We start from the raw sequence: 25,424 nt of genomic DNA, 5'->3' as shown, positions 1-25,424 counted from the left end.
CCTTCTAGGCGGGGTAGGGAAGGAGGGTGGCGGGGGTTCCTTTTTATTTACACGTTTCTTCCTTGTGTCGAAACCTGGTCAGTAGAAGAATCAGCAGTGCTGGACTTGGACAATCAGTCTTAATCACTTCTTGTTTACACGCTAGTAAGGTATTTCCATCTTCACTTGTCTTGTTAGCTTCCAGTTTAAAAATCAGCATCATTGAGATATCTTTTATGTACGGTAAAATTCACTGATTTTAACTGTAAATTGATAACTTTTGATGAATGTGTTATAGTTGGGTAGCTACCACCACTGACATAGAAGATTTCTGTCTCCCCCCAGATTCCTTTGTGCCCCTTCTCGGCCTGCACACCATCCTTGGCCCTTGGCAACTACTGAACTGCTTTTTATCACTTTCGTTCTTTTCATTTTTTTAAAAAGCTTTTTATATGAATGGAATTATGCAGTGTATACTCTTTTGAGTCTGGCCTCTCTTGTTCAGCATAATGCTTTTGAGATTCATCTTTTGGGTGTACTCTTGTGTGCTCTAAGTTGCTTCAGTCGTGTCCGACTCTTTGCGACCCTATGGACTGTGGCTAGCCATGCTCCTCTGTCCATAGGATTCTCCAGGCAAGAGTAATGGGGTGGGTTGCCATTTCCTTCTCCAGGGGATCTTCCTGACCCAGGAGTTGAACCCGCACCTCTTGCATCTCCTGCGTTGGCCAGCGGGTTCTTCACCATCAGCAACACCTAGGTGTACACTTAGTGCTTTTGTTTTATTGCTAGGCAGTATTTCATTTTATGGATATGCTGCAGTTTGCTTATTCATCCACCTGTTGGTAATTTTTGAATTGTTTCCACTTTAAACTTCAGGAAAGATAACCCCTCCCCATTTTGGTTCCCTGACTTAAAAATTCAAGGGTCTTTTCTTTCTAGTCTGTAAGGAGAAACAGGGCCTTGGAGCTTTGCAGCCATTGTGGCAGACTTTGGGGAAACTAAATACAATAAATTTGCAACACAGGCTGTTTCTGGGGGCTGGATTTCTCTTTGTTTAGAGTCTAGTGCAGTATGGATAAATTGAATATTTAATTCCCTCTCATATATTGTTTATCCTAGTCCTACTCTGAATGACTTAGTGGAATGAAGCATTGCACTCACGTTTTCTGTCAAAACAAGGTCTTTGTTATAAAGCCAGGACTGCCACCTGTGAAATGAGAGTGTTGGCTAACAGATGAATACGAGCTGTTTTATGATTTGGGGATTTGCCCATTGATAATAAAAACTCAAGCCACAGAAAGCTTTTCTTCCATTTTCCCTTACAGTGGCAATTCAAGCGGTGACACATTTTCATTCATTTCAACCTGCAGTGAGGTTGAGCTGACAAATTTCTTCTTTTTCCTAATGCTTCAAAAATTTCCAAAATGGGGATACTGTGATTTTTCATATCTCTCACTTCATCATTCATGTTTTTTTTTTTTCCTGAGCTTCTTAAGAGCCTTTATGGTATCACTTGCATGGTTCTTTTTTTTTTTAGGAAATACAATTCTTTCCACAAAAGATATAATTTATATCTACTTGTCTCTGCCTGGGCAGATAAAAATCTGTGTAGAATGCTTTCTGATCAGTTTGTAGTTTTTTGGAGCATTATGTTCGTTGGCCTCCCAGGTGGCGCTGTGGTAAAGAAAGTGACTGCCAGTGCAGAAGAGGCAGAAGTCACGGGATAGATCCCTGGGTGGGGAAGGTCCCTGGAGGAGGGTGTGTCTGTCCACTCCAGTACTCTTGCCTGGAGAATCCCATGGACTGAAGAGCCTGGCGGGCTACAGTCCATAGGGTCGCACAGAGTTAGATAACACTGAAGCGACTTTGCGCACGTGCACATGTTCATTAAATGGAATATGTATAATAGGATCTGCATGTATTGAATGTAGTTTATTATAAACATGTACATTTTTTTATAGAAGAATGAGTCTATATCTTTCAAGTTAGATTTTTCCCATTTACGATGAAAGACAAAAATGCATATAATATTCTTTTCCAATCTTTTGTCCCTCAAGGTCTTTCATTACTAAAGCCTTTTGTTTTTTAATAGACTAATAGGCTAAAAATAGAGTTAAAAGGATCAACTGTCAGATCATGTTACTCAGTATGATGAGGAACCTTGTGGAATCTCTGAGGCTTTTATCCTAAATTTGGAAGTTCCCTCAGGGAATATTGCTCTGAATGATCTCCCCTAAATCAGCTATCACGGCTATTGATTTTTTTTTGCTACCAATGTTGTTACATCACTTTTTTTCACCAGTCAAGATAAAGCTAGTTTGTGTTCCTATAACAGGAAGCTGGAAATTCTCTGCGGGTTAAGACAATAAGACTTATTTCTCACTCAAGTAGTTGGTAGGAGGGCTTTCCCATCACTGCTACCTGGCTTCCAGGTTCCTGGTTGCCTTGCCTGGAGGGCTTTGGGCTATCAAGTGAATACTCTGGCTTTGACGTGAGTTTCATTTGCTCACAGCTGATTGGTCAGAAATGACCACATGGCCTCACTCAACCCCAAAGAGTCTACATAGCACACCCCTACCAGGAGCCTGGAAAGCAGGCAGAGAGCCAGGAGTATCTGGTGGTGGCATTAATGCCCACTGTGCGAACTTTGTGGATCTACATGCCTACGGTCCAGAGGCATTTAATGAGATCGGTATGAAGAATTATTTCTGTCCACATTTTTCAGCATTTTAAACAAAGACTATCATTTTCTCCTGGGGATCCTCCTGACCCAAGTATTGAACTCAGGTCTACTGTGTTACTGAAAGATTCTTTACCATCTGAGCCACAGGGAAGTGGCATCAACTTTGTGTTGATTTAAATATGTACAAAGCATCAGACAAATGCCTAAAACTTACTGTAGTCCTCAGCCCCCTAAGAAAAGGGAACACTTTTACTGATGCATCTTCAACACGTAGTGGTGTAGGTAACATATGTACTGTGTGACACATATGTAGTATACTATATATTGTCCGGGATGGGACTGTTAGCATTTAGCATTTACTGTCCTTTGGCATCTGGCAAACCCCGTTTCACTGCAATATCAGCACCAGTTAACAGATCCTACTCTTTGTTTCTGTAGAGTTGTTCATGAAGCTGAGGCACACGAGAGAGTCAGGTCAACGGATCTTCTGTTTACTGAGTATTTGTTAATGATCTGGTGCTTGCTCTTAATGGGTCCAGGTCATCTAACCACCACTGGGAGCATATTGCTTATGTTTTCCAAGTTGAAGGACTTCCTGAAGCATCTCTTCTCAAACACTGCTGTGCCGTGGAGTCACCTGAGATCTTTAAATAATGCTGCTGCCTAGCTCTCACCCCCAGTCAGTCTGATTTCATTGCTGTTGGGTGTGAACTCGGAAGCTGGCGTTTTCAGTGTTTCCCAGGTGATGCTAATATGTAGTAAAATTTAGGAGTCTTAATGGAAGAGTTTCTTATGTACTGGAGCAACAGGATACACAGTTGTTATCTTTATAGTGTCCTGTTACTTGGGGGACTTTCAACTTCCTTTTTAAAATAACCCAACCTAAACCCAGAAAAACAACAGAAAACTTCCAAAGAAAATAGCTCCATGTTTGTTTCCTTCCCTCAGTAACAAGTGATTTTGTCGTAGTTAAACTGTGGTTCTCATGTGAAGCCAGTATTTATGGAGCATTCATGGGGTGACTGTAGCCTTGCTCTAGGCTTTTGGGATTCATATTAAACGTTGGTTACATGTAATGCTCAATCCATGAATGGTAGACAAAGCATAGATTTTTGTAAGTAATTTAAGTATTTCAGGTACTAAAATAAAACTGTTACAAGACTGTGTGGATGAAGAGAATTTGAATATACAGATAGATTGCTGAGTGGGTGTCTCTATGTGTATGTTCAGTTACTAAGTCGTATCCGACTCTTACGATCCCATGGACTGCAGCACGCCAGGCTTTCCTGTCCTTCATTATCTCCTGGAGTTTGCTCAAATTGATGTCCAACCAGTTTTGATGCTATAAACCATCTCATCCTCTGCCTCCCTCTTTTGCCTTCAGTTTTTCCCAGCATCAGGGTCTTCCAGTGATTCAGCTCTCTGCATCAGGTGGCCAAAGTATTGGAACTTTAGCATCAGTCCTTCCAGTGAATATTCAGGATTGGGTTCCTTTAGGATTGACTGGTTTGATCGCCTTGCAGTCCAAGGGACCCTCAAGAGCTTTTTCCAGCATCACAATTTGAAAGCATCAGTTCTTTGGGGCTCAGCTTTCTTAATAGCCCAACTCTCACATCCATACGTGACTACTGGAAAAGCCATAGCTTTGGCTGTATGGACCTTTGTTGGCCAAGTGATGTCTCTGCTTTTTGATATGCTGTCAAGGTTTGTCACAATCTTCCTTCCAAGGAGCAAGCGTCTTTCAGTTTTGTGGCTGCAGGCACTGTCCACAGTGACTTTGGAGCCCAGGAATGTAAAATCTGTCACTGCTCCTACTTTTTTTCCCTTCTGTTTACCATGAAGTGATGGGACCAGATGTCATGATCTTAATTTTTTGATTGTTGAGTTTTCATCTTAAATGAAGTCTGTGTTTTGGAATAGCCTTCTTTGGATTTAAAGGAGTGGAAAAGTATGTTTTAGCATTTAGAGAGACCTCACCAAAGATGTGGAGACAGAAAATAGCCAAATGGGAAGGAAGGATGAAGTAATAGAATAAAAGAAATACTCAGGTGTTTGCATTTTATTGAGAAGAACCTGAGTAAGCACTAGAGGGTGGTGGATAGCAGAATAGCAGGCTTAGAGAGGCAAATATAAAAGCTAGTATTAGTGACCACATGTGGGATAGAGGGGCTGAAGAGGCACGTGGGAGGGAGGGGTGAGCTCAGGTAACTCTGGGAAAGAGTTGCTTTTGTGAGTGATGAGATATATTCCAAAGTGGTGCAACAGAGGCCTTTCAGAAGGTTACAGGTGGGTACAACTTTTTTTTTACCCTTTTGGGCTCTTAGTTTCTAAAAGACTCACTAGGAAGTTCACTCATCCTGTCTACTCCCGCCCCGCCTGTGACGGTCAGAGAGCTAATTTTTCTACGCAGTAGATTTTACTGCTCATTAAGTGGATCTGTTTCCTCTTTCTATCCTTCCCCTGGGTTGTTTTATTTCTTTTTGTTTAAAAAAGAAATAAAAAGTTTATTTTTATTTTGCACTGGAGTATAGCCAGTTAACAGTGTTGTGATAGTTTCCAGGTGGACAGCAAAGGGACTCAGCCATACGTGTGCATGTCTGTCCATTCTCCCCCAAACTCCCTTCCCATTCAGCCTTTGGATTGTTTTAGTCCTGAGATGTCCATGTTCCTTCATTTGGCACTTCTGTTGCCTGGTATTGTTAATTACATACTTATTTTGTTTCAGAACATGGAGAATAATTTTCTTTTGTCAATAACTTAAGAAACTGCCTCCCATGCCCAGTACCTGTTTTTTTTTTTCTTTTGGAATTGAATGGTACCACATTTTTCAGGTGCATGTGCTATAAAATATGCAAAAACAAAGTATAACGCTTGCTGAAAAACTTCTTTAAGTTGCTATTTTTTTAAATAGTCATAATTTAAAACTAAATTCGTATGCCACTTTAGTTTATGAAGTTTCTCTTAAAAAATTCTTCCATATGTGGATAATTTGAATATTCACTTTAATTTCTAGAGCATGGCATTAAGACGTCAGTCTAGGCAAGCTGTCAGTTATCAAATTCAGCTTTGTAACAAGCTGTGAATTCATGGGATAGAAGTAGGAAGCCACATCTAAGATATGACAGTCTTTGAATTGTCTCACGTAAAAGTGAATTTCTCTTCCTTTCGAAAGCAAAGTTTTAGGTCTTTGGAAAAATATCCTGAAGTTGGCTTGAGGACTTTTCTGCTTCCAGAGCACTTGTAGAGCTGTATGGAGCCTTAGGATGGACCTGGTAGAAGATGATGATGTACAATTTCAGTATTAATCTTTGTGGGAGGGGAGATGTCCGAAGTGAACTTGCAACATATTTTACCAGGGTTGCATATTAATCTTAAATTGCCAAGGGCCATTTACGTGCAAAATGAAGAAATAAAGGACAGCTGTCCCTGGAAAATTTACAGCAAGTCAACTAGACTTTCTTGCTCACTGTCTCTTTTTTAATCAGAATGGGTGTGAGATGTGTGTGGGTGGAGAGAGAGGACAGTTTTCTGTGGGAGGGAGCTGGAGTCTTGGGGTGTCTGCACAATGCAAATACAGAGCTGAAATACTAACTCCAGACGAGTCAGGACTGACTTTTCATTTTCGCAATTAGTAATCTTAATTGTTTTAAGAACAAGTATGCTTCCAAAGCTATTAGCTTCCAAATGAGTGGTTCTGTAAAATTAATAGAGACAAATGGTTAAACCATCTTGCTCCTGAGTCGGCACGTGAGGTTTTGTGTGTTTGGCTCACGTTTGGATGAGGTCCGTGGGCATTTTCTCGTGAGCCTGTCTTGGCACTTGGAGCATCACGCTGGAGACCAGGGGCTCAGAAGTCAACCCTGATTAGAATCTCTTTCTCCACTTTTCTCTTTAGCTCTGCAGCCCTGTAAGTGAGCTTGTTAACCTGTCTCAATTTTATCATGAGTATGACAGGCTGACAGGAGCCTCTCCCTTGTAGTGTGGTTGTGAAAATTAGCAGTGGGGATTCTTGGGACATTGGCGTTCATTGAGCGCTTAGTAAATGTGAGCTGCTTAGAAATAATTGACTCCAGTCATCACTAAGTGGTCCCATCATTGATGCAAGGCTCTGGGCACACTAAGGAACTTTGTTTTTTTTGATGGTAATTTATATAGGGAAAAAAATCACCTGAGTTCAGCTTGTCATGTAATGCTGTGTGACTTTTGTAACAAGCAGCAAAATTAACTGGCTTCACTTTCAACCTCTGTCTCTCAGTGCCTTGTAATGGACACTTGAGCAGTTAGATGGCTCGAATGCAAGGAAGAGACCTTGCATATGGAAAAAGAAGAAGATGGCTTTAGATTATCCCAGCTTTCCAAAAAAGAAAGACAAGAGAGACTGTTCAGGGTAGCCTGACATTGTTATTCAGTTGCTAAGTCATGTTCTACTTGTTTGCGACACTATGGACTGTAGCCCACCAGGCTCCTCTGTCCGTGGTATTCTCCAGGCAAGAATACTGGAGTGGATCACCATTTCCTTCTCCAGGGACCTTCCTGACCCAGAAATCGGACCTACGTCTCCTGCATTGGCGGATTTTTTTTTTTTTTTTTTTTTTTACTGCTGAGACACCAGGGAAGCCCATATGTGAGAATAAACCCACAGAAATATGGATATAAAATTGTGATGATTTTTGACTTGTCCCTGATGCCACAGCTGCTCTGAGGTGGTGAGGCAGGTGGCAGCAGAGAGACACCGCTAGACCTTTTGCAATAATATTCTGATCTCTGTAGAGGACCGATAAAAAAAAAAAAAAAAGAGCCTTCCTGGAACTTGCCCAGTGGCCCAGTGGTTAAGACTCCGAGCTCACATGCAGGGGGTGCAGGTTCAGTCCCTAGTGGGGGAACTAAGATCCTGCATGCTGCATAGCACAGCCTAAAAAAAAAACAAGTGTCTTGAAAATAGCAACTGCCAACTTTTGCTTTAAATCTGAGTCTCTCTTTTAATTTATGTAAGTAAAAATTTGTAGCTGCTTAAACTTGAGCTACATGAGTGCTGAGTTTGAAAAGAAAATGACTCTTACTTAGCAGCCCATCCATTCTGGCTTGCTCTAGTACTTATCCACTCCTGAGTGTGCACAAGTTAGATGGACTTTACTCAGCACTTTTTGGCTATTTCTTAAAAGGAAGGTATCGGGGAGGGGGGGTAGTTAGAGAGATGGTAGAGATATGGTTCCTGTTCTTAATTATCGCCTTTAGTTTAAGGCAGTGAAGGCTCTGAGATTTTATCTAACTTTCATGTGAACAGGTTCCCCTGTAGAGTTTCATGGATGCTGGTAGAAAACTCAAGACTCCTGGATCAGGGATCAAGGACAGTTCATTACTCTCAGTAGGCAGCATTCTACATTTTGTGTTGGCGTTCCAAGCCCCAGTTGCCAAGGGTATGGTGCTTACATTGTGCGTTGTGTAGTAGACTAACTCTGAACTTGGGAAACGCGACTGTTTTGAAATGACTGGCATGTGTGCCTGCTGTTTGCTCTAGATGGACATGAGCTCTTATTTTCCAAGGCTGTGAGCAAACCTGTTCTGTGTGTCAGAGGAAGGTGCGGGCACAGTTGGTGTTCGTGCACCCTGGGGTGCTGACGGAGGTGAGTGGGTGGGGATGGCTTGAGAAGATGCTCTGTAAGCAGTGGAGGCCAGCGTGTGGCAGATCCTGGGTGCTGGGCTGCGTATTTGCCTCAGTTGTGCAAACACTGTTGACTCAGTGACAGATTGGAGCAGAAGGGGCCAACAGAGGATGAGATGGCTGGATGGCATGACCGACTTGACGGACGTGAGTTTGAGTAAGCTCCGGGAGTTGGTGATGGACAGGGAGGCCTGGTGTGCTGCAGTCCATGGGGTCGCAAAGAGTCGAGCACGACTGAGTGAGTGAACTGAACTGAGAGTTGATGTGGGGAGGGGCACAGAAGCAAAGATGGCTGGTTGGATTTTAGAAATAATCCAGGTAAGAGGTGATGCAGGTTTAAACTTTCCATTGGCAAAGGGAACGAGACAATGGATTGGAAGAGGGACTCAAGAGAAAAATAGGATCTGGTGACCTTTTGGATGTGTTCAGTTCAGTCGCTCAGTCATGTCTGGCTCTGCGACCCCATGGACTGCAGCATGCCAGGCTTCCAAGTCCATCACCAACTCCCGGAGCTAGCTCAAACTCAATGTCCATCAAGTTGGTAATGCATCCAACCATCTCATCCTCTGTTGTCCCCTTCTCCGCCTGCCTTCAATCTTTCCCAGCATCAAGGTCTATTCCAGTGAGTCAGTTCTTCGCATCAGGTGGCCAAAGTATTGGAGCTTCAACTTCAGCCTCAGTCCTTCCAATGAATATTCAGGAGTGGGAGGTAACAAAAGTGAAAAGTAAAAGAGGAAAACAAAAACTTGACTCTGAGTTTTCCACCCTGGTAGATGAAGACGTCTTTAGCCAAGACAGAGAATGCAAGAGAAACAGTAACTTGAGGGAATATGAATTGGTTTGGGGCCTCCCGAATTCAAGGTACCTGTGGCATTTCCATCAGAAATGGGTTGAAGGCATCCAGACAGCTGCTGCACATCCATTTTCAGCGAGGCAAAGCTTGGAGAGTCAGAAAGTCATTCAGGTAGATGATGAGGTAAGAAGAAAACGGGGCAAAGGGCAGGCTCTTTGGGGATCTTTGTATTTAGAGGATGAGAAGAAGCAGAAGGATGAAGGAGACATTCAACAAAGGGGTAGGAAGAGAGTCAAGAGAGTGTGATGTGAAGTAAGCCACATTTTTATTTTTTTAAAATATTTTATTTTTTATTGGAGCATAGTTGCTTTATAATATTGGCTAGTTTCTGCTGTGAAAGTGAAGTCACTCAGTCGTGTCCGACTCTTTGCAACCCCATGGACTGGAGCCTACCGGGCTTCTCCGTCCGTGGAATTTTCCAGGCAAGAGTATTGGAGCGGGTTGCCATTTCCTTCTCCAAGTTTCTGCTCTACAGGAAAGTGAATCAGCTCTACAGTATACATATAATCCCCTCTTTTTAAAATTTCCTTCCCAGTTAGGTCATCACATAGCACTGAGTAGAGGTCCCTGTGGTATGCAGCAGGTTCTCATCAGTTTTCTATTTTATAGATAGTATCAATAGTGTGTGTGTATCTTTCCCAGTCTCCCAATTCATCCCATCCCCTCTTCCCCCTTGGCATCCATACGTTTGTTCTCTATGTCTGTATCTATTTCTGCTTTGGAAATAAGGTCATCTATACCAGTTTTTTCAGATTCCACGTATATGTGTTAATGTACAATATTTGTTTTTGTCACAAGGGGATGTTTGAAAGAGGAGGAAGTCAACAATGTCAGGGGTTCTAGATAGCTCAGGTGCGAGAAGGACCGAGAAACAACCCATGGAAGTCAAGAAGTTACGAAACCAGAGACGAATGAGGTTGTACTCCTTATGTGTCGTTCTCACAAATCCCCCATAAGACAGTGGTATTTCTCCATTTTACATGATCAGCGGAAGTGCAGAGCCATCATTTGACTTGTATAACCCTCAGAGCTAGGAAACTACAACTTAAATCCAAGACCAACTTTTTTTTTTTTTTAAGAGCTGCTGCTGTTAGCCACAGTGAACATGAGGAGATTGGAGATTCCCTAGGCTGATCTTCTGAAGTTGTTGGAGATGAATGAAAAAAGTAGAAGGCAGATTTTTTAAATATTTTATGTTGTTGGCGTATAGTTGATTTATAATGCTGTGTCAGCTTCGTGTATAAGCGTCTACATGTATCCATTCCTTTTTAGATTTTTTTTTCTCAAATAGGTGATCACAGAATATTGAGTAGAGTTCTTATGCTGTACAGGAGGTTGCTGTTGTTCTTTAGTTGCTAAGTTGTGTCCAACTCTTTGTGACCCCCTTGGACTGTAGCCTACCAGACTCCTCTGTTCATAGAATTTTCCAGGCCAGAGTACTCGAGTGGGTTGCCATTTCCTTCTCCAGAGGATCTATCTGACCCAAGGATCGAACCCCTATCTCCTGCACTGGCAGGTGGATTCGTTACCACTGAGGCCCTAGGGAAGCTAATGCAGTAGGTCCTTATTGATTATCTATCTTACATACAGTAGTATGTGTGTGTTCATTCCAACCTCCTGATTTATCCCTCTGCCTTTAGTAACCGTAAGTTTGTGTTTGATATCTGTCAGTTTGTTTCTCTTTTGTAAATATGTTCATTTGAATCTTTAAAAAAAATTGGATATCATCTATGAGTGATACCATGATATTTGTTTTTGTGTGATTCACTTAGTGTGATAAACTCTAGGTCCATCCATTCTGCAGCAGATGGCATTTTCATCCTTTGTATGGCTGAGTAATATTCCATTATATATCTGCACCGTATTTTCTTTATCCATTCCCCTGGAGTCCATAAGAGCTGATGGACTTTTAGTTGCTTCTGCGTCTTGGCTATTGGAAACAGTGCTGTAGTGAGCGCTGGGGTGCATGTATCGTTTCAGATTATGGTTTCTCTGGATGTATGCTCAGGAGTGAGATTGCTGGATCACATGGTAGTTATAGTTTCAGTTTTTTAAGAAAACTCCATCGTGGATGCACAAATTTACATTCCCCCTCACAGTGTACAAGGGTTTCCTTTTCTCCACACCTTCTCCAGCATTTATTGTTTGTAGACTTTTTGATGATGGCTATTCTGACTGGTATGAGATAACATCTCATCATAGTTTTGATTTGCCTTTCTCCCTGGTGGCTCAGTGGTAAAGAATCCACCCGCAGGGCAGGAGACACAGGAGACCTGGGTTTGATCCCTGAGTTGGGAAGATTCCTTGGAGAAGGGTATGGCACCTCACTCTGGTATCCTTGCCTGGAGAGTCCCGTGGACAGAGGAGCCTGGTGGGATACAGTCCAAGGGGTTGCAGAAGAGTTGGACGTGACTTAGCGAGTGAACAAGAACAACAGCTAGTGATGTTGAGCGTCTTTTCACAAGACAAATTTTTAAGGAACAGAGGGAATTTGAAACTAGACAGTAGGAAAGGGAAGTGGGGAGAGAAGATTTGAGTACCTCTCTATGAAGTGCTCATCTCGATTTGGGATAAAGCATTCTGAAGTTACACCTGCCCTTTTTCCAGATCAGCTCCATCATGGACCCCTGAGGTACATCGTCAGCCCAAGAAAGATATGTCCCCTTTGCTGAGACTCTCTGCAGTGCCTCAGAAAGTCTCTTAGTGGCAGACTTCGTGTCAGTGTAGAAGCTGCATCTGACAATGTTTAAAATGCTAATAAACAGCAGTTTACATTTGCTAAGTATTTCATGTATGCTGCTCCACTCCTTCACCCAATCCCTATAGAACTCAGTCGGTAGTTGACCAGATAGGTCTTCTTTCTTAGGCTCAGGTGCATAGTTCAGGAGACAAGTTGAAAGCAGCAGAGCTGGAATTCAGATCTCGGTCTCTGATCTGATCCTGCTCTGGGATTCTTAGAAATGCTGTGTGGTGTAAAGTGAGGGGAAGAGTTGGTTGACGGAGCATCTTAGTGGTGGTAGGGATGCTGAATTCTGCCACAAGGTCCAGAGACTGTGCGATGCTTCTTTTCCCAAGGTTCACACTGTGAGGAGAGACGGAAGGTGCCTTGAATGAGTTGAAGCTAGATCTCTTAGATCTGGGACAGCGGACATCTGACCTCTGGGGAGTGCGTGTGACCCTGAGCAGGTTTCCTGGCCACACCTTGTGGCTTGTGTTCTCTTTATGCCCTGATGAGGGATCAAGCCTGTGCCCCCTGCAGTAGAAGCACGTGCTGTGTGCTAAGTTGCTTTAGCCCACTCTGCAACTCCGTAGACTGCAGCCCACCAGGCTTCTCTATCCATGGGATTCTCCAGGCAAGAACACTGGAGTGGGTTGCCATGCCCTCTTCTAGGGGAATTTCCCAACCCAGGAGTTGAACCTGTACTTCTTAGGTCTCCTGTATTGGTAGGTGGATTCTTTACCACTGACACTACAGGTTAGAGTCTGAACCACTGGGCCACCTGGGACACACTGTCCCCCTGTGCATTTCTACTGAAATAAGAAACTTCCTGTTACTTTGCAGCCTTCTCCTGCTCCCTCCAAACATTCTGCCTGCTGGTTTGGGTGGTTGTACAAGGAATGCAACAAGTCTAGGGGTTTTCTTGTCTGAAACAAGAATTCTTTCTCTTGTTCTCATTACAAACTCGAGCTGAGGCCAGCTACTTGGAGTATTGGGAATATTCTGTAGTCCATTTGGGCCCTAATACAAAGTTAGGCCTTAATAAACCAAACACTCTTTATATTCGAGACTTGGATTTGAGAGGATGAGACTCATGGTCAGACCTCAGTGTGCTGCAGAGTCTAGGAATTATCAGCACTTCAAAGAAGTTGGCTTGGACCTGGAATTGGATACTTGCTTGTAGTGTTTTTTGAACATGTCCCACCCCTGCTGGAATGGGTGTGCCTGTGATGGCTGGCCTCAGGAGTGCCAGGCTGGCAGGGTTCTGAGCTCAGCCTTGGGTTGGTCTGGGTGTGAAAAGAACATGTGAGTGAAATCCTGAGACCTCTCCTCCAGGTGCCTGCGGATAGGGAGGCACCTTGATCCCAGCCTAGAAGTGGATTTATATGGAAAGAGTGTGGGAAAGGCGACATGAAAGCGAAAGCAAGACTTCACAGGAGAGGAAAATGTAGATCAGCTCCTGGCAGGTAGTAGCTGTCTGTAATACTTCTCTATCTGCCGCCCAAATAATTACCGTCCAAGGGAGAAATTCCAAATGTTATTGGTGAACAGGAATTTTATATTTTCCATGAGTCATTCATATTAAATAAACTTTGACTCTCTTCCCAGCATATGCTTTATTTTATGACAGTGGGCTGCAGACTATAAGCCTTCGTTAGGGTGACTATTTATATGCATTGTGCCAAACTATTTTGATATTAATCTTGAATTTTATGTTACAGTAAGAGATTTTTCATGACTGTTATATAAGGCTTATGCAAATGCTTTATAAACATCATCTCTTTTATTTTCGCAGCAACTCCATCCCATCATTAACCTCGTTTTCAGATAAAGAATTTGAGACAGAGATTGAGTAACTTGCCAGGTTATACAGCTGGGAGAGGGGAGAGCTGGAAGCTTTCAGAATCTCTATAACATTAATTTGTAATAATTTGTATCTGTAACCCTAACAAGTTTGTTTCCCAGATGGTTGTATTTTTTTTTAAATGAGGGAACCAAGATCCAGAATGAATGTGTTACTCAGTATCATTTTGAGCTTCTCATCTTTGTAAAGCTGTAGTTAATCCTCTGTCCCAGTGCTTAGGAATAGTCTCCTACCCTGCTTTTTTGCAGTGTTTGCTACCTAGTGTTAAAATAATGGATTCGTCTCCTAAAGTTTTAGAATTCTTCAATTTTATACATAGACCATCTTAAATTTATGATGTTGAATATGTATGTTCCTTTGATGGAAGAGTGAAGCAGTCTTCATTTTATATGCTTATATTTAAAACTAATTTCATATAGACATGTGTTTTTGACAGAACCTTAAAGTATTATGAATGACACTGTATCTTGGAAGGGTATCTGTGTATGAACTTGTTTATGAAACTGGCTTGAAAAGCGTTTACTATACTTACACAGACATTTAAACATAGTGTTTACTGGGACTTAATTGTAAATGTATGTAAGAAACACATTGCCAAATTTTTGTAATTCACCTGTGACCCAAAACAACGTTCATGAGCCTTTTCTTTGAATGACTTTAATAACATCTTATTTATTTATTTATTTTTAGAATTGAAGTACAGTTAATTTATGGTGTTGTATTATTTTAGGTGTACAGCAAAGTGATTTGATCATATATATATATATATATGTATAGTATATAGGGCTTCCCAGGTGAGTGAGTGGTAAAGAGTCTGCCTGCCAATGCAGGAGATGCAGGAGACAGGTTTGATCCCTGGGTTGGGAAGATACCCTTGAGGAGGAAATGGCAACCCATTCCAGTATTCTTGCCTGAAAATCCCATGGACAGAGGAGCCTGGTGGACTACAGCTCATTGGGTTGCAAAGAGTCAGACACAGCTGAATGCACACACACACACACACACACACACACACACACACACACACACAGAGTTGTGTGTGTATATATATATATATATATATATACTGTATACTTATATATATATATATACACACACACATGTAATATGTATATATATACTTTTTCAGATTCTTTTCCACTATAGATTAGTAAAAGATATTGAATATAGTTCCCTGTGCTACACAGTAGATCCTTGCTGTTTATTCTATTAATCCTATACTCCTAAATTGTCCCTTCCCCTCCTTTCCCCTTTGGTGACCATACATTTGTTTTCTGTGTCTGTGAGTCTGTTTATGTTTTGTAAATAAATTCATTTGTATCACTTTTTTAGAGTCCACATATAAGCAATATCATAGGATATTTGTCTTTGTCTGACTTACTTCACTTAGTGCGTGAATCTCTTGGTCCAGCCTTGTTGCTGCAAATGATATTATTTCATTCATTTTATGGCTAAATAATATTCCACTGTGTGTGTGTGTGTGTGTGTGTGTGTGTGTGTGTGTGTATCACATCTTCTTTATCCATTCACCTGTTGATGGATACTTAGGTTGCTTCCACATCTTGGCTATGGTAAATATTGTTGCTGTGAACACTGGAGTGCATGTATCTTTTTTCTTTTTTTTAATTTTTATTTTCAGTTTATTTTACTTTACAATACTGTATTGGTTTTGCCATACATTGACATGAATCCAGCACAGGTGTACATGCGTTCCCAAACATGAACCCCCCTCCCACCTCCCTCCCCACAACAGCCTTCTGGGTCATCCCTGTGCACCAGCCCCAAGCATGCTGTATCCTGCATTGGACATAGACTGGCGATTTGATTCTTACATGATAGTGTACATGTTTCAATGCCATTCTCCCAAATCGTCCCACCGTCTCCCTCTCCCTCTGAGTCCAAAAGTCCACTATACACATCTGTGTCTTTTTTGCTGTCTCGCATACAGGGTCATCATTGCCATCTTTCTAAATTCCATATATATCTGTTAGTATACTGTATTGGTGTTTTTCTTTCTGGCTTACTTCACTCTGTATAATCGACTCCAGTTTCATCCATCTCATCAGAACTGATTCAAATGTATTCTTTTTAATAGCTGAGTAACCCAGCCATCCCACTGCTGGGCATACACACCGAGGAAACCAGAATTGAAAGAGACACATGTACCCCAATGTTCATCGCAGCACTGTTTATAATAGCCAGGACATGGAAACATCCTAGATGTCCATCAGCAGATGAATGGATAAGAAAGCTGTGTATCTTTTTGAATTAGAGTTTTTCTCTGATATATGTCCGGGAGTGGCACTGCTGGATCATATGGCAACTCTATTTTTAATTTTTTGAGAGATTTCCACACTGTCCTCCATAGTGGCTACACACATTTGCCTTGCACCAGCAGTGTAGGAGGGTTCCCTGCTCTCTACACCCTCTTCAGTATTTAGTATTTGCAGACGCTTTGATGATGGCCATTTTGATTGGTGTGAGGTGGTGCCTCACTGTAGTTTTGACTTGCATTTCTCTAGCAATTTGTGATGTAGCTATCATTCTTAAGCTTTGTTGCTAGGTATTTCCTCACAAATTTTTCCTAACCATTTCACCTATGGTATTCCTTCCCTTTTATTTTCAAGAATCAAGAAGATATGTAAGATATAAAACATATGCATGAATATTTATCCTTATTCATTACATAGCCCACAGGGAAATTTGTTGTTGGAGTGCTGGTGGGATATGTAAATATATATTTGTATTTATGCATGTCCATACATGTATATGCACCTGAGCCTTGTTAATAATGGCACAGTTTAGACTTTTGATGTGAATGCGAACATGAACATTAATGACCTTTCACCCTTGTTGTCAGCAGGCACAAATGCAAATAACTGTTTCACTTCCTTTGTAAATATTGATCAAATATCTCAGTACACGCCAAGCACTCTGCTTGTTACTCTGAATAGGTGAGAACTGAGTGAATGTTACTTTGTAGACCCATGGAACCTGATCTTAGGATCATACACCTGGAAAGGTCTTTTCAGTAATTTTTTGCCTGTTAACCATCAAAAGTGTTGATGTTTCAGTTTGAGCCTTACTTCTTTGTACAGTTACATCTATTTTTTCTTTCCTTTAAAATTTTTTTGTCTGTTTTACATTGGAGTATAGGTGATTTACAGTGTTGTTATTTTTTTCTCATTATAATCTTTTTCGTCTCCTTCTCTCCATGTCTTTTTACTAGCCAGTCATCAAGTTATCAATCACTGGTTCAGTGTATTAGTTGATTCTGTTTCTTTGTTAAAGGTACGCCATGTGCTGTCAGGCACAGCACCTGCTGCTGAAGCCAAATAAGTTCTTTTCAAAGGAAAAGACTTCATGACTGTGTGGGTCCCAAGTTACTCTCTCTTTTAATTTGAATGCCTTTTAAAATTTCACCCTGTGTCTTCACTGTATTCTGCCTCAGTGCCTAAAGTATAGAAAGTCCTCAACAGTGGTTATGAAATTAACAGGAAACTAAATGCGATATAATTTCTGGCCCGTGTGCCTCTCATTTCTTACCACCTTCTCCTTCCATTCGTTTTATAGTCGTCTGCTCCGTCTGCCTTTCCTGTGTACGTGCTTTGACTACCTGTTTTCTCTCTTCTGCTTCCATGACTCCAGACTCCACTGTGTTTTCTTCTTACCACGTTGACTTGTCAGGTCACCCCTTCCAGCCTTTACTGCTAACCCCTGTTTTTTAATGGAATTTACCAAGCCTTGAAAGTTTCCCTTTTCCCCTTTAGCATGTAATTTTCTTTGACCTTGACCTTCACTTGACCTTTTTGTCAAGTGAAGCATCTTCTTTTCTCATTTGATTCTCCAGCCCACCTCCAGGGCTGCTGGGTTGCCCTCTGGGGTTCCTGAGTTCCACGTGAGTGTTTGCTGGAGCTGCCCATTTGGAGAGGGAAGCAGTGAGACGGAGAGGATGATGAAGCCTGGCTCATGCCTGCTGCTTGCCCCTCTCCTTCAGGAAGGTGTGGGCAGTGCTCGGTGGCAGCACTGTGTGAGATTGGAGGAGACAGCTGGCGGAAGGAAGACGAGTTTGATTCCACTGTGGCCACTGTGCCCGGGGACAGCTGTCATCAGCTGCTCATCAGTGGACTGAAGAGCACTCTCCTTGTCTTTACTACTGGTCAGAACCAATCTGATTTATTAAAAAAAAAAAAAAGCTGTTGGCCTGTAAATACTTTGATGAGATTACAGGTTTTTGTTAAAAGTTAGAAAGGATTATGGTGATGACAGCTGTCAGGGAGCTTTGATATGCTGGCAAAGTTGTAATACCTTGGGTTTTTCTTCAGATTTTTTACTGGAGTATAGTTGATTTACAATGTTGTGTTCAATTCGGGTGTATAGCAAAGTGAATCAGTTATGTATATATGTATAGTCACACTTTTTTAGATTCTTTTCCCTTATAGGTCATTATAGAATATTGAGTAGAGTTCTCTGTGGTGCACAGTAGGTCCTTATTATTATTGACAATTATTTATTTTATATATAGTACTATGTATAGGTCAGTCCCAATCTTTCAATTTATCCCTCCTCTCACTTGCCCCTGGTAACCATTAATTTGTTTTCTACACTTATAGCTCTGTTTTGTAAATTCATTTGTACCCTTTTTAAAGATTCCACATGTAAGCAGTATCGTAATGAAATTTGTCTTCTTCTGGCTCACTTCACTCAGTGTGACAGTCTCTAGGTCCATCCCTGTTGCTGCAGATGGCATTATTCTGTCCTTTTTTGTGGCTGAGTAATGTTCCATTGTGTACCACATCTATATCTGTTCCTCTGCTGATGGGCATTTAGGTTGCTTCCGTGTTTGTCTATTGTAAACAGTGCTTCAGTGAGCATCAGGGTACATGTATCTTTTTGAATTAATCGGGATATATGCCTGGAAGTGGGATTGCTGGATCATATGGTAGCTCTAGGTTTCGTTTTTGAAGGAACCTCCATACCGTCTTCCATAGCTGCTATAACAGTTTACATCCCACCAACAGTGTGGGAGGGTTCACTTTTCTCTATACCTTCTCCGGCATTTGTTGTTTGTAGATTTTTTTTTTTTTTGAAGATGGCCATTCTGACAGTGTGAGGTCATACTCATTGTAGTTTTGATTTGCTCTTCTCTAATAATTAGTGAAGTTGGGCATCTTTGCACGTGCTTTTTAGCAGTCTGTGTGTCTTCTTTGGAGAAGTGTCTATTTAGATATTCCATCCATTTTTTGATGCTTTTTTGATATTAAGCGTCATGAGCTGTTTATATATTTTGGAGATTAATCCCTTTTCAGTCACTTCATTTGCAAATATTTAGTTCCATTCTGAGAGTTGTTGTTTTATTTATTAATACCTTGGATATTTGAGTTTTTAGTTCCTAAGTGTAATGTCTGTTTTAGGCCAAGTCCAATCTATATCTGTAATTCTAAATTAATTTCAAGTCAAATCAACCTAGGTATACTATTCTATCCTCAACTAGTCTATGCAAGGCACTGTGAAAGCTATTGGAAAGAAACACACCAAAAAAACCCCAAACCAAAGCCAACCTACTATTTTTCCAGGTAATATGTCTCCATATCTGGGGAGAGATGGAGGAACACAGGTCCATGGTTCTTAATCTGAGGATTATGAGGTGGATGTGTTTGAGAAAAGGTGGTATGGGACATGCATTGTCGAGCATATAACATCTTTAGCCAGGTTTGGTGTAGAAACTACTTTTAACATAGTGACGTATAAATGTTCATACTGACCGGCGAAAAAGCAGACCGAAATAACCTGATGTCAGGTCAGGCATTCAGATGTTTGATTTTGGGAATTGTGAATGGGAGCATTTGGGCTTGTTTTAAATGTAGTCAAATGTTAAAAGGAATTAATTATGAGTCAAATTCAGAAAAAGGGGATATCAGAGGGTGTGGAGAAAAAGGAACCCTCGTACACTGTTGTTAGGAATCTAAATAGGTGCGCCCACTATGGAGAACAGTATGGAGGGTCCTTAAAAAAACTGTGACTAAAATTAGAGCTGCCATATGACCCATCAGTCTCACTCCTGGGCAAATGTCTAGAAAGGACGAAACTCTAATTCAGAAAAGACGCCTGGACCCCAGTGTTCGTAGCAACACAGTTTATGATGGCTGACACACGGAAGCAGCCCTAGTGCCCGTTGACAGCTGAATGGATAAAGGAGACATGGTTCATACGTAGAGTGGGATATCATTCAGCCATGAAATATGATGCCGTATGATGCCGTCTGCAGCACCGTGGCTAGACCCAGAGATTATCATACTAAGTGAGGCAAGTCAGTTGGAGAAAGACCACTATCATCTAATACCACTTATATATGGAGTCCAAAATATGCAAATGAACTTATTTACAAAACAGAAAAAAATACATAGACATAGAAACAAACTTTATAGTTATCAAAGGAGATGGTGGTGGTAGGGGAGATAAATTAGGAGTTTGGGGTTAACAGATACACATTGCTGTATATAAATTAGATGAGCAACAAGGACCTACCGTATAGAACAGGGAACTATAGTCAATATCTGGTAATAACCTATAATGGAAAGTAATCTGAAAAAGAATGTATATACACACACATACATGCACATAACTGAATGGATTTGCTGTATGGCTGAAGCAAACACAACAGTACAAGTGAATTATAATACAATAGAAAAAAATGATGGAAAAAGAATACGTAAGTTCAAAACATTTGAACATTTTTAATTATAGGAAATATCACTATGGGATTTTTTTTTTCTAGTTTGAAGTTCTGGATGGGACTTTATCTTGCTCACTGTTGACTCTTGGGCAGCTAGAATTTCACCTGCCATGTATTTGATGAATAAATATTTGGCAGATGAGTCATTAATGAACAGAAAGGGAAGAACTTCCCCCTCAGAGGGGACTTGGGCCTGAGGAGGGGATGAATTTGGTTTATGTGGGTGATACTCAGGGATCTATTTTGATTTAGGTGAATACTCTACAGTAAATTATGGGTTGGTGAGGTGAGGCTCATTATGAAGAGTTATGTGTCTATGCCTTCCATGCTTGTTCAGCTGAGGAATTTGGACTTGATTTGATGACTTACTCTTAACTGTGGATGGGAAAGACCTAAGATAATCAAAGTCACTTGAAAAGTAAAAAGTAGAAAAAAATGATGGTGTTCAGAATGGATTATGGTTATGTGTGTGTCCCTATTAGGGGTGCTCAGTATACAGTCATCAAATTCAAGGCCATGTTGAAGAAGCAGAGATTAGTCTGGAAATGTGAAGAAAATGCAGACATTGGTCTGTTGAATTCGGAAAGTGACAGGGAAGAAGTTAAAGAAAAATTTCAAAATTCTAATACTTGGTGATGAGAAATAGTGATCCCTTTGGCTGGAAGAGGGAAATTTGGAAAGAAGTTGCAGAGGTTGTAAAAATCCTATGACTTGACATTTGGATCAGTAAAGAGCCTCTTGATGAAAGTGAAAGAGGAGAGTGAAAAAGTTGGCTTAAAGCTCAACACTCAGAAAACTAAGATCATGGCATCCGGTCCCATCACTTCATGGGAAATAGATGGGGAAACAGTGGAAACAGTGTCAGACTTTATTTTGGGGGGCTCCGGAATCACTGCAGATGGTGACTGCAACCATGAAATTAAAAGACACTCCTTGGAAGGAAAGTTATGACCAACCTAGATGGCATATTCAAAAGCAGAGGCATTACTTTGCCAACCAAGGTCCGTCTAGTCAAGCCTATGGTTTTTCCTGTGGTCATGTATGGATGTGAGAGTTGGACTGTGAAGAAAGCTGAGTGCCAAAGAATTGATGCTGTTGACCTGTGGTGTTAGAGAAGACTCTTGAGAGTCCCTTGGACTGCAAGGAGATCCAACCAGTCCATTCTAAAGGAGATCAGTCCTGGGTGTTCATTGGAAGGCTGATGCTAAAGCTGAAACTCCAGTACTTTGGCCACTTCATGCAAAGATTTGACTCATTGGAAAAGACCCTGATGCTGGGAGGGATTGGGGGCAGGAGGAGAAGGGGATGACAGAGGATGAGATAGCTGGATGGCATCACTGACTCGATGCCCATGAGTTTGTGTGAACTGTGGGAGTTGGTGATGGATAGGGAGGCCTGGCGTGCTGCAATTCATGGCGTCGCAGAGAGTCAGACACGACTTAGCAACTGAACTGATAGTCTTTAAATTTATTTATACGATGTGTGTTGTACGTCATGCGTGTGCTCATAGGTGTAGTTTTTCTGATTATTTAGTCCAGAGCCTTTAAGGGCAGTGTGACAAGAAACAGAAAATTCTGCATGACTGGAGTATACGTGGTCCATGTGCTGTTTCCAAGTTGCTTTTGTACAAGGTTTATTTAAATTTATTTTAAAAAAGTAAAAAAATGTTGAGTAGCATTAATTCCCCCATGCACCTTTCATTATGCCTTAGCAATTAACTCCTTCTCTTGGGTTGATGAATGTGAACTTGATCAATTATCTGATCGTAAATAGCAGCGCAGAGTGAAGACTATTGCTGAAGTAACATTCTTACTTCATTTCTCTACGTTTGTCAGGCGCTTCTCAGAGGGGCGTGTTAGTCTGCAGAATATGACTTGCTCTTTTGGCTTCTGGCTTTGAGGCCAAACTATTTTAAGTTTCTTAAATAGAGGAGTGTTGAAAAAAAATGCTCTGGTGTTTCAAACTCTCTGGACATAGCCTTCTAGCCTCTAGGAGAAGGAAGGAGTGAGGCCTGGTCTTTTTCCCTCTAGCAGGCTCGAGCTCTGACTTTTGTGTTTTTGGACAGTGTTTCTAACTCTTGGCAGGGCTGACCTGCATTTTTCTCCTCTCTCAGCACTTCCTATCACAAAGGTGCCTCTTGGCTACTCTGATTCTTGAGCCTTCTGAACAGCCGTGTATAGACGGAAGGGCCAGCCTTGGCTGCCCTGGTTCTTTGAGCTCTAGAGAAAATCCAGAAAGAAGATGTGTCTGTTTGCTGGGGCTGCCATACTCAAGGACCACAGACTGGGGGTCTAAGCAACAGAAATTTCTTTCCTCATAGTTCTTGGGGCTGGGGGTCTGGGACAGCGTGTTGGCTTGCTGGTGTCTCCTGAGAGCCCCTCCTCTGGGCTTGCAGACGGCTATCTTCTCCCTCCGTGTTCACGTTGTCTTCCTTCTGTGCGTCTGTGGCTTGACCTCTGCTTATAAGGATAAGGTCTTATTGGATTAGGACCCGCCCTCATGACCTTGTCTTAACTTACCCACCTCTTTTATTAAAGACTTTAGTTACCAAAACTGTCACATTCTGGGATACTGGGGTTTAGGATTTCAACATATGAATTTTGGGGGACACATAACAGACAAACAGGACATTCAGAAGTTTGAAGCTGAGTGAGGAGACGTAAGGGTTTCCCAGGTGGCTCAGTGTAAAATAATCATCTGCTAGTGTAGGAGATGCAGGAGACTCAGGTTCGATCCCTGGGTCGGGAAGATATCCCGGAGCAGGAAATGGCAACCCACTCCAGTATTCTTGCCTGGAGAATCTCAAGGACAGAGGAGCCCAGCAGGCTACAGTTCTTAGGGTTACAACGAGTTGGATATGACTGATCAACTGAGCATGCACACAAGGAGAAATAAAAGCCAAGAAGTGAAACAGAGGGAACAGAAATCCTCGTTTTTGTAAGGAGTAATGAAGCGTAGTGTATGTGGTGTGTTATAATAAGCAGGGCACATGTAGATATCATTTGTGTTCTCCCAGTGAGACAGGCTGGGACGTGGGACCCTTTGCTGCAATGCTTATACCTGGACAAATGTCTCCTTGGGACAAAGAAACATTGTATTTGTCTTTGTCAAATACAAGGAAACTATTGTTGTTCAGTCACTCAGTTGTGTCCAACTCTTTGTGACACCCTGGACTGCAGCACGCCAGGCTTCCCCGTCCTTCACTGTCTCCAGGAGTTTGCTCAAACTCCTGTCCATCAGCCAGTGATGCTGTCCAACCATCTCGTCCTCTGTTGTCCCCTTCTCCTGCCTTCAATCTTCAGGGTCTTTTGCAATGAGTCGGCTCTGTATTAGGTGGCCAAAGTATTGGAGCTTCAGCTCAAAGAAACTGTAAGGGACTAAAAATAACTGCATGCATGCTCAGTTGGTGCAAATCATGGCCAACAAGATACAGAAAGACCAAAAAAAATCCAACGGCCACTTCTGAAGAGCCAGGAAGCAAAAGCACGTGCCCCTCTGCACACATGGCACCAAAAGGGTGGGCAGACCACCTAAGCCACTCCTCCAACCTGACCTCTGTGTCCGCCCCTTCCCTCACCCTGTGTAAGGAGCCAGCTCTCCCCCGACCTTGGGCAGTGAGCTGGGGAACCTGTTATTTGTTCTTGCTCCCCCAAACTACAGCAGGGGCCCCAGTAAAGCCTTGCCCGAATTTCTTTTCTGGCCTTAGTCAGTTTCTTTTAATTAAGGAAGGCCAAGAGACCTGGCCTGTATCACCATGCTAGTACATGGGCAGAGATACTGTCCTGACCTCAGAGGCAGTGTCGAGACTCAGAGAAGGTTCCTGGCCTGCCCTGGGTCTCAGAACTCAGGAGTGACTGGGCTGTGACTTGAATCCATTTCTTTAGACTCTAGCTGGTACACTTGTCCCTGCTCCATACAGGGAGGCCAAAAAAAAAAAAAGAGAAAGTTCCCTTGGGTCCCTTGGCCTTTTTGGTGCGGTGTTTTGTTTTGGAAACTGCGGATTAGAGTCATGATCTCCTGGCCAGCCAGGCCCGTTCTTGTTAGTTTTACCATTTGTGGTGCAGAAAATAAACACAGTTTCACCTCTTTTAAGAAATAAAGATATTAAGTCACATTTTTTGGAAGTCATAGTTTTATCATGGAAATTTCAAGCACAGAAAAGGTAGGGGGTACAGTGAACTCGTTCGTGCATTCTTGTGCAGACTCAAACGTTTTCAAGATTTTGCTAGTCTCCTCATCTCTCCCTTCCTCCTCCTCCAAGCAAATCTAAGATAGATTACTCTTACTCCTTTCAGTATGCAACGTACACAATAAAGACATTTTCTTACATAACCCTAATGCCACTCCAAGTTTCCCGATTGCTTAAAAAATGTCCTTTTTCAGTTGGCTTGTTCACATCAGAATTCAAACAATCATATGTCCAACATACTAAGTTACATTTGCTGATATATTTTTTTGCCTTTATTTCTTGTCTGTTGTACTTTGAGGTACTTTGTTTCCAGGTCTCCACAGAGAGAGAGAATGCAGTGATTTCATTTTGATGTATAATTTTGGTGTGATCCTCGTTTGGAGTTTTAGTGTTTCTCTGGACAATGCATATACTGCCCTTAAACACAAAAGAAAACAAATTTTGCCTTACTTTCGATTAAGTGATTTCCTTGGTCTTCAAGAATCATCCAAACAATTTCTTTCTATGTACCAGTCAGCACCATATTATTTTTAAAAGGCTAAAACTTGTCAAGAACAATCTCAAGAATACCTAAACATAAGAAGCGTGAAAGATACTGTACATCTTTACAAACTGCATTGGCATATGTGACGGCTGCTTAAGCAGTGTTTTCTCATTACTGCTTACTCCTTACGTTTTGTCCACGTGGAACTTTATTTTTTTCCAGCTGTACCTCTTGAATACCAAGCTGCTAAGACAA

The 25,424-nt window shown here is 41.7% G+C and overlaps 1 protein-coding gene across 1 annotated transcript in view; it reads left to right on the top strand.

Moving 5' to 3' along the window:
- ARHGAP10 (Rho GTPase activating protein 10) overlaps nt 1-25,424 on the top strand; it is a 373,837-nt gene that overhangs the window by 203,881 nt on the left and 144,532 nt on the right. The gene's annotated exons all lie outside the window — the stretch shown is intronic.

The sequence above is a fragment of the Capricornis sumatraensis genome, chromosome 17 (assembly GCF_032405125.1).
Source record: "Capricornis sumatraensis isolate serow.1 chromosome 17, serow.2, whole genome shotgun sequence".
Classification (NCBI taxonomy): domain Eukaryota; kingdom Metazoa; phylum Chordata; class Mammalia; order Artiodactyla; family Bovidae; genus Capricornis; species Capricornis sumatraensis.
The sequence above is the reverse complement of the archived record's forward strand: the minus strand, read 5'-3'. Positions and strand labels throughout refer to the sequence as shown.